Genomic DNA, 9348 nt, shown 5'->3' on the forward strand with positions numbered 1-9348 from the left:
GAGGACTGGCTCTCACTCAGAGGGTGAGGCACTTTGGCCAGGGCTGGAATCGAGGGTTGCAGGCCCATTTTCTGAGAGGAGTGGACACTGCTTTGAGTGATGCTCACGTCTGCAGGGTTGAGGATCATGTATGAGTGGGCATGTGTATGAGGGGCTAAGCTTTGTGAGACAGTTGGAGTAAGTGATCCACAGATGAGGGGAGACAGCAACGCACAGCTAGAGCTATCTCAAATGCAGAAACAGAACGAAAGGTAAGGCAGAAGGAAGTGTGGCCCATGCCTGAGTCAGCAGCTATCGCCCATTACCTTGGCACATGCATCAGGCCAAGGTTACCAGGTGGTCAGTTGCTTTCAAAGGGACATAGAAAGAGAGAAAAAGAACAGGGCCTGGGTGACCAGCTGGTGGGAGCTGAAATTAGTCTTGTCACCATGGATCTATTGTCTGGTTGGCCTCCAGAGCCTGGGCACACATCTGCCCCTGCAAGTCTAGCCTTTTCTATTCTTTATTACCTTGGCTAAAACTGCTGCTTCTGTTTTCTTGAAAATGGACCTCTGTACTGAGTTGTGGAATCCCTGCCTGGAGCCCAAGTGATTTTCTTCCTAAATATTCTGGGGCTTCTTTCTGGGTACTCTAAGACTTGATTTTCCTCTTCCTAGCATCTTGTTTAAAAGGGGAAGTGTGCTGTCACCAAATAACTTTGAATGAAACATGCCCTTAACTGTCTCATTTCTGATTTCCACCCACAAGATCAAATCTGCTGGAATACTGGCTCTTGTCCAAATGGTGACTCTGTACACAATGTGTTCGGACAGATTCAGGCCCCAGGAAAGGCCAGATTTGGAGCCCACTAACTCTCCTGATTCTATTCTTTTTTCCCTTTCACCTGGTATATGAAACTGCCCAGGTTAGGGCAGAGTTTCCTGTGTGCTTTGTACTACTGTAGCATGAAAAGCATAGTAAAATTTCTGATTTTCAGAAAGTTTTAGTATCATCCCACAAGGAAGAGAGCTTATAAATTGTAGAATATATAAGAAAAGCATTTTCTTTTTTTAATGAGTAGAATATATTTATTGAGAGAAAGAAAGCTCCTGTCCCGAGAGAGGGACAGGAGGGGGTGGGCGAGCGGGTAGTTCCCCCCAAGCAAGGTATTTTCTAAACTGAAAAATTCTATATAACTGTCCAAATTACTCAAACTGTAGAAAAAATGAATAGATATAAAAGAAAAACATCTTATATATTATCTCATTAAATTATCAGAGGGCTAGAGAGAGTAAACTATTATGTTTGTTTAGATAAATCCATTAAGATGGAAGGTTAAGTAACTCTCCCAAGCCAGTCACCTGGATCAGAAATGGCTCATCTGGGATTTCAACCTAGATCTGTCTGCATCTAAAAACTACGAGAGGATCCTGGAGATAGCTTGGCAGTCTAAGCACCTGCCTGGCAAGTGCAAGGACCTGGGTTCCATCCCCAGTACTACATGCCGTGCCAGCCCCAGAACCCTGGGTCCCCATGCCAGCCACCGAAACCAGGCTTGGTGGTGCATGCACACCTGTAATCCTAGTGCTGGGGAGCTGGTGGAAGCTGAGACAGGAGGATCAGAATGAGTCCGAGCTGCAGAGTGAGACCCTTTACCAAATACACTAAGAAACTAAACCAACCAAGCAATGAAACAAACAAAAAAACTATGAGGACTGCCACTTCATACGCTCCAGTTTCTCAGAAGTGAAAACTTCTGAGAAAAAAACAGACAAGCAAACAAAAAACCAGAAAATCTGTGGATCCAAGAGTGTACTCAAAGATCCTAGTGATGCAATGATAGCAAACTGCTGAGCAGTTTGTGAAAAAGGAGATCAAGACGATTGTCTTCATGTGTTCCCCAGAGTTGGTAGGATTTGAGATGTTAGGTAAGAGTAAAGGAGAAACAGAAGTCAGAGATTATTGGTATCACAAGTGTGGGGGGGAGTTCATCCTCTCCCACCTACTAAGGCTACACCTAAGGATATGACAAAGATTACAGATTATCACCCAAGGTTAATGATGTCAACCATATGTTCATGCTACCATTGGGTCAATATTACTTAAGTGACCATATTTGCAGTTTTATTGGTTGATCATAATTTTGATCCACTGTCCCCACCTCATGATTTTTCCCTTCAAAACTTCTTTGAGAAGTGGACTCATTGGCACCCCATTCACGACCCCTCTTGTCTCTCAGGAGCTATTCCTATTCCCTATTCCTCTTCCTCAATAAACTTTCCTACTTGTAATAAAAAAAAAACTAGGTAAGAAGGGAGGGTGTTCTGAGAAGGGGGTCAGCAAGAGTGTGCCCAGTGAGTGGAGCTTGTGCCAAGAAGGCCTGTGGCAGAGGCTGGGCGAGTGGGTGGGACACACAAGCAGAGGGACATCATGAGCCCAGGCAAAGAAGTAGACATCACTGGTGGGAAGCATGGAGCCAGTATCACACGGAGACTAACTCAAAGCAGCCTCATCCTTGTGATGTTTCTTTTTTGTCACTGCCAAAAGAGAAGGTCATAGCCCCATCGCCCTGCTCTCTCTCCCACCACACATTCTGGTGAATCACTCACAGAATTAAGGTCTGAGCTGTGCTCATGAAGCTGACAGTATAAGAGGGGTAATGTTACAAATCCAATATTCTGCACACCAGGTTGCTAAAATTGATGATTGTCTTCCAAACCAGACTTGGAGTAGAGTTCTACACAGTCATTTTTACCCATGACTGCAACTTCTTTTTTGGCAAGATGTTATCTTTGAGTGTTTACCTGCTTCTACCTTTTTTCCTTCTTAAAATAAAACTAGCGCTTTAATAAGAAATTCAGTATAGAGACTAGAAAAAAAAGGTTAGAGAATAAGGAATGGATCCACCAGATGAACTGTTGAGTCATGTCATCCCATTGGCAATCCATTTGTAATGTGTGTTTCTCATCAAAAACAGTATTTGAGAGTTCTATGGGCATTGTCCTACTATGGGCCAAATGTACTAGTTTTATTTCTAGTATTTGTTGAGAAAAACTCTAGTTCTTTTCTAAAGCTTTCTGTAAGTATAGTGCTAGATTTTTTTGCCATAATTTTATTGATAAACAAATAGCAATGAGACAGTTTCAAATCAAATCGGTAGGACAGTTTCAATAATTAACACACTGCATACATTCTTCTTAGTGGTTAATTGCTGTACAAGATGTGGACTTGATATCCTATTTATAAACACCATTAGAACAAATCATTCTATTCATTAAGAGAATGTAACTATATATCTATCCTAACCACTTTGAATACACAGATACAAAATGGACATTCATCTGTATACCCTTTTTTTGTTAAGTTCCGTTATTTGAATATTATAGGTGTGTAGTACTAGATTTTGAGTTAGTCCTATATTAATCTGCTAGGACTGCCTCCAATTCAGTGGCTTAACCTACAGAAACTTATCTTCTCATAATCTGGAGGCTGAAAGTCAAGATCAAGCTGTTGGAAGGTTTGGTCCTCCTGAGACCTTTTTTCTCGACCTCCTGATGAATGCTTTTCTCACTGTGTATATCTGGGTCTTTACATCTTCTTGCAAGTAAGGATACAGTCCTATTAAAGTAGGAGTCCTTGTATGATCTCATTGAACCTTAATTACATTTGGGTTTTTTTATTCACTAAATTTATTTTAAAAATCATAAAATGCTTCTTACAAAAGAGCATCACATTCTGCACACTGCTCTGCACAACACCAGGGACATGGGGACTATTGTTACTTTCTTCCCTGTCTCACCCCTCAAATGTTTACAGTGACCACACAAAGCAAGGTGTTCACAATTTTTTTAAACCACCAACAATGAACAAAAGGAAATAAAGCCATGCTGTTAAGTTGAGCTGTGGGGGACTCAGGTCAATAATTTCTGACATTGCCAGTTAAATATAAGACCCAATGCTATTATAGGCTACTGGACTCTTTTAGAATATTTTGCTGAGTTTACACCCCTATAATATTCAATAACGGAACTTAGAAAAAATGGGGTATACCGATGAATGTCCATTTTGTATCTGTGTATTCAAAGAGGTTGGGATAGATATATAGTTGCATTCTCTTAATGAATAGAATGATTTGTTCTAATGGTGTTTGTAAATAGGATCACAAGTCCGCATCTTGTACAGCAATTAATCACTAAGAAGAATATATGCAGTGTATTATTTGTTGAAACTGTCCTTCTGATATGATTTGAAACTGTCTCATTGCTATCTGTTTGTCAATAAAACTTTGGAAAAAAAAATTAAAAAACAATGAACAAAAGATAAAATCCACTCATTCTGCTGCTGTTTTAAAATCTCACGGTTAGGTTTTGCATGCCCGCCCCACCAACCCTGTTTGTAAGGACCTGGGGCCAGCCAGATAGCTCAGCAGACTAAAGTGCCTGCTTAGGCAGAGTCTAGCAGCCAAGGGTTTGATGCTGCCATGGCATGCTGGCCCTGTCCCCGGGTGCGCTGAGATGGCAATTGGGTGTGGTGGCGTGTGCCTATAATCCCAGCACTCGGGAGGCTGAAAGCAAAAGAATCACTATGGGTCCGATCTGCATAGTGAGACCCTGAAGACCCTGTACTAAATACAAATAATAATAATAATAACAATAATAATAATAATAATAATAATAATAATAATGAGTACCCTGTTTGTAAGCAACTAAAACATTACAACTGGTGAACAGCAAAGATTTCACTACACCTCAAATGCAGAACACCTATGAAGCAGAGGAATGTTGGCTTTTTAAACAGAAACAGATTTTTAAAAAAGATGAAGGACTCCTTCAGTTGTTCACTCATCTTAGAAAAACTTTCCAGGGTTCCGGGGAGATGGCTCAGTAGAATAAGCGCTTCTCTGGCAAGCGCGAAGTCTGAGTAAAATCCCCGGTTCCGCCAAAAAAAAAAAAAAAAAAAAAAAAAAAAAAAAAAAAAATGCAGAAAAACTTTCCAGAATACTGCCTCACACTATAAAAAAAGAAAAAATATCTTGCATTATAATCCTTCAGCATCTGCATACTGCTTCACACTGTTCCACAGCAAATACTGTGCATTCTGTACCTGGTGCCGTGTCCCTGTAATGGCAATGATCCAGTCTTCGGATCCTTCTAAGGGCTCATCAGTATTGATAGAAGCTCCCAATTCATGACAGATTTGTTTAATCCGCTGACCACCTTTGCCAATAATAGATCCAGCCAAATCTTTGGAAGTAGTTACTTGTGTGGTAATAATAGGTCCACCAAGATCATCACATGAACCACGACCCCCTGCATAGGAATAATCACATCCAGAGCGGTCCTATGGTTCATATGCCATCTGCCATTCTGATGGGCTCCATGTATCTATCGCAGAGTCCCAAGTTTCATCAGCACTGAAACCAGCCTTGCCATCATAGCGGTCTCCAGGTCTTTCTCTTCTACCATAGGCCATTAGATCTCCTCCTCTAGGTGGTGGTGGTGGTGGAAGAAGATTCTAGCTCTGCTACCACCCTTGACCAGGAGGAGGGGGTGGTGAACCCGACGAGGGCTCATGTCATCATAATCTCTTCTAGAGGGAGACATGGGATGCCCACCCCAACCAGGAGGCATTCTGTCAAAGTCACCTCTTCCCTGCATAGGAAATCCTACAGGCCATCCACGGCGGTCATCGAACATCATGGTAAAACCACCATAATCGTAAGTTTCATCATAAAAATTGGGATCATAAGGCTGTGCTTGTCCTTTGATGGGAGACTCAGATATAAGATCAAGGATGATCTTTATGCACTCTACAACCCTGTCAGCTTTCCTCCAATAAGAACAACTCTGTCAGTGGAATAAGGACAGCATTCTTGGAAAAGCTTAATTGTTGTCTGAGCATTCTCTTGAAGTTCTTTGATTTTAGCACCTTTGACCCCAATAATTCCTCCTGCCAGACTTTGATGAATTAACAGTCTCAACTCGCAGTCAAAGTCCTTTCCTTTATAGTGTTGGTAATGTAAGCATTCCACAGCAACAGATTCGAGCGGGAGCCGGCTGGTTGCAGTGGGTGACGGCAAGTGCAGGCCCTCTTCCAAGGTAGGGATGGTTCTCTTCAGAATTTCTCCAGGTGTGTCAGTATCAGCACTGACCCTCAGTATGTGCTCAGGACCACTGCTGTCTGGGACTGAAACACTGGCATGATAGTCTATAAGGAGAGCCTTAATGTTCTTGCCTCCTCTTCCAATCACTGCCCCAGCATTCTTGTTCTGAAGCAGAATTCGTAATTCAACCATCTCATCGGTGTTTCTAGATCTTTTAAATGCTTGTTCCCCTTCCATGGCTTCTGCAGGATGTTTACCAAATTCACCATTGCTTTCAATGTTGGGGAAGGTTTCCTCTGGCTGCTCAGGTTCCAGTTTTGTGTATTAAATGGACACACCAATCATGCAAGTCTGCCTTCCTTCACTGCTGCACCGCCTAGACCCGAACCTTGATTACATTTGTAAAAGCTCAAGAATTTTAGGAGGACACAATTCAGTCCATAACAAGCTCTAATGTAATTTTAAATGAAATATGAAATCTTGAAAATATTATGTATAGTATTTTACCCTATTTAAGCTTGGTGGCAGCTAATTTCAAGGTTTTCTTTATATCATCTTAGAATAAATGGAGTGTGGAATGATGGGAGAAAAGTGTGTCAGAGGCAAACAACACCTTGGATACAGGAATTATAAGCTTATTTGTTTCGCTGACTTCCTGCATGACCTTGCGAGAATAACTTTAATTATTTGTATGGCAATATCTTTATCTCTTAAAGGAGAGGATTTAAACATGATAATCTGTAGGACCATTTCTAACTGTAACCCCTATGATTTTGCAACTCCATTTAGAATTTAGTCAATCAAAAGCTATTCATTCTGAAATGAAGAAAGCTACCAGCCTTGGCTCCATGATGAAATTGTCTCTATCAAAGCATAAATATTTTCATTTTGCCCAAAGGCAATGCTTCTTCAACCCAAGATGGAGGCCAGGCTTGAGAGGTGGCAGGTTCTCCAAAGCCAACCGGGGCTACTGACATGAGTTGTATGTGGGTAGCCAGCACTGAAATCAGGGGAAAACCCCAAATTCCATTTCATCTGGTGCTCCATATGTACAACCTACATAACCACCCTTCACATCCTTTGTGAAAGTCTTTTCAAGATTTGCGATATAGATGCATGTTTAGTATTGTGAATTTTCTCCTTTGTGGAAGGCATGTACTTCGTAATTAGCATACACCAAATCTAATTAATCAGATTGCTTGCTTGAAAAGATTTCCATTCTGCATGTAGTATCCACAGGTGTCACTGGTAATTGGTGATGAATGCACGTTAACAAAAGTATCACAGTTGTAATATAATGAAAAAAAATAACAGAAACACTCCAGGGATATAAAGATGGATGTGTAGTTTGCCTACAATTGGGGCAAAAACATAATTTTTGGTACACTTCTGAGACAATGAAAGAGAAATGGTGCAACATAAGAGAAAAATAAATTTTCCAGGTAAAATTAAAATCTGTCTCTTTAAAATTTACTAAGCTTAAGATTGGCACTGAAATATGTTCAGCAATCCACGCTATTTATGAAATTAACCTATTTAATGTAATGCTTGTCCTGAGCTCTTGTGTAAACATCATGCCAAGTCAGTGTCATTTGTGGGTAGAGTCGTAAAATTTTATTTTTAATTCCTGAAATTTAAAGCTTAAAGTATATATTTTCTGGGAAATCATCAACCTCTATTTGTGAAAAGGCACATAAAAAACGGATCTTTCAAATTAGCCCCAGAGCAGATATGCATTCTGTAATTTTCTCCCACATTTCAGTTCATTCATCATGTGTTCGCTTGTCTAGTAAAACTGTATGCCAGTTTTCCAGGCATTGCTGCACCAGCGTGAGACTATCTAATAGATGATACGGTAGGCAGGTAAGGGATGCATGCAATGAAGGATAACAAAGTAGGATAATGTGACAGACCAAAGGTTCTCAAAGCATGATCCCTGAAGCCGCTCCTGAGAACTTGTTAGAAATACAACTTCATGCAGTTTGTAATAGGTTCTCTGAGCATTTTGATACACAGTAAAATTTAAGAACTCCTGTGGTAGATGGCTTTGTAGCCACACAAGAAGAGGACATGAGACTGAGAACTCAGGAAAGCCCTCTTTGTGGGTACATGTGACATCTTGGGAGGCAATTTTCTATGAAGAGAAAACAGCACTGCAAAGACCTTGCAGTAAAGCTTGCTGGTGAGTTGGAGAGGCCCAAAGAAAGCTACTTCGGCTGGAGCACCAGGAGAAGAGGAAGCCATAGAATGAGGTGATATTAAAGGGGAAGGCAGCAGTAAGTTGTGATGCAGGTGGTTTGTAAGTATCTGGAAGGAAAAGCAAGAAGTAGAAGGAGTCAGCTTATGTTCTTGAAAAATATAGCATTGAAGGCTGTGTGCCCATGAATCCTCTTCTCTTAAAATAAGGATGAAGATCCCCTCTCTATATGAGTCTATGTCTCTTCATTCGCCTACCTGCTTTTATAAACAGTGTGTATTAGATAACAGGTTTATGTAATTGGAGGAACTTGTTCCAATCACACTCCCTTGTAAAGTAACTATGAACATGAGTGAATGTATTTGAAATTGTCTTGTCACAAGTTTACACCCTATATATAGTCTGCCAAGGAAATATATGTATACTTCAGAAAAAGAAAATAATATGCTGTTTTCTCAGTAGATAGTGTTCCTTTCAGGTGGGGAATGCTACAGGATATTATATATCACATAAAATACTTTTTATATATTATAATAAAATAAAATACTAAAAATATTTATACAGGTTTTTCTTTCTCTGAGGTATACATGCAGCTTTTTGGTGGACTCTTTCTGTAACAACAGGAAATTTGTGATTAATATTTCAATAACGTTGGCATCAACTAAAGGTTTGTTTCCCTGGTGGGTCTTGTGATCTGATGGGACAAACTTTTAATGAGCGTCACAAACTTTTAGTCAGCATCTTTGACCACCATGATTCTATTGAAACAGCTGGGTCAAGTTCTCATTGCATTTTAGGGGACAGCTGTGCCTGTGATGGGTCAGCCCAAATCAACAGTGACTTGGGAGCACAGGATAGTGTGATAGATAGACCACTGTGGCTCTGTGACACCACTGTTCATGTCCACTTATGGTTCTCTGCTCTTCAGTGTTGGTAGGTTCTGTGCCCATCTTCTGGTTAGCAGCAGAATTGACAAGATGTGTGTGATTAATGTACCTGGCTCTCTCTTTTGCTGTTTCTGAAGAAGCAAGCTGCTATTGTAGAAGCTTTTATTTATTTATTTTTATTT

The 9348-nt window shown here is 40.5% G+C and overlaps 1 pseudogene; it reads right to left on the minus strand.

The window, feature by feature from the left end:
• Positions 1-5016: 5016 nt before the first annotated feature.
• Positions 5017-6400, minus strand: LOC101569427 (annotated as a pseudogene).
• Positions 6401-9348: the final 2948 nt, after the last annotated feature.

The sequence above is a fragment of the Octodon degus genome, unplaced genomic scaffold (genome assembly GCF_000260255.1).
Source record: "Octodon degus isolate 3935 unplaced genomic scaffold, OctDeg1.0 scaffold00203, whole genome shotgun sequence".
NCBI classification, from domain to species: Eukaryota; Metazoa; Chordata; class Mammalia; order Rodentia; family Octodontidae; genus Octodon; species Octodon degus.